The sequence below is a fragment of the Pteropus alecto genome, unplaced genomic scaffold, assembly GCF_000325575.1.
Source record: "Pteropus alecto unplaced genomic scaffold, ASM32557v1 scaffold220, whole genome shotgun sequence".
Lineage (NCBI taxonomy): Eukaryota > Metazoa > Chordata > Mammalia > Chiroptera > Pteropodidae > Pteropus > Pteropus alecto.
Window position 1 is genome coordinate 612,354 of NW_006430043.1, and position 816 is coordinate 613,169.

An 816-nucleotide genomic window follows, 5' to 3' on the forward strand; every position below is an offset into this window, starting at 1 on the left:
TTGGTCCAGACCTCTCTATCTGTTGCTGCCCTCTGCCTTGGCCATTTCTCTATGGAGAGAAAACGGCCTGCTGGGATTGTGGGACCCCCGGGTCCTTGCCTCTTCGTCTTGGACAAGTTCTTGCCTTTCTGTCTCCCGAATTTTGGCCTCAATTTCCTCCTTTTGAGGATGGTCTGACCCTCTGTCTCCTATCATGTTTATCAGATTCAGGAGTGTGGGCAGGCGACTGTATTTATGATTGCTCAGACACTGGAACAAAGGGCTTAATTCATTTAAGAGGCAATACTACTTTTCAACCTTCTAGGGATAAAGCAAGGAGAGAATAATGACTGCAGCATGAAGCACATAGGTTAGACATTCATAGGGACTTCCCAAAAGGGCAGTGTGGGAAATATTAAACAGATCAGATAAAAGAGATTCGGCAACTACCTTCATAATCTCCTATGGAGAAGCCCCATGGAAGGTGTGGGGGAGATGAGCAACATGACCCTCCCTGGTCTGTGCAGTATAAGAAAAAGATTTTTGATGTTGTGAGGTAGCAGGGACTTACATGAGGAGGCTAGGGTACCAATCCCTGCCGTCACTCACCCTAGGGTCCCACCTGCACAACCTCCCGGGTTGCTGGGGAGAGGGCCCAAGGGGAGAGGGGTGTGGAGGAAGTGCTATCTTTATTCCCACCTCCACCCTGTTTCCCCACCATCTTCCCAGGCTCAGGACCACCCCGCCCCGGCCCCCCCGCCCCCCAATCCATGAGAGATGGCTGCTGGGGACGGAGTGATGTATGTAATGCAGATAAAATGTCAGCAATTCTAAATG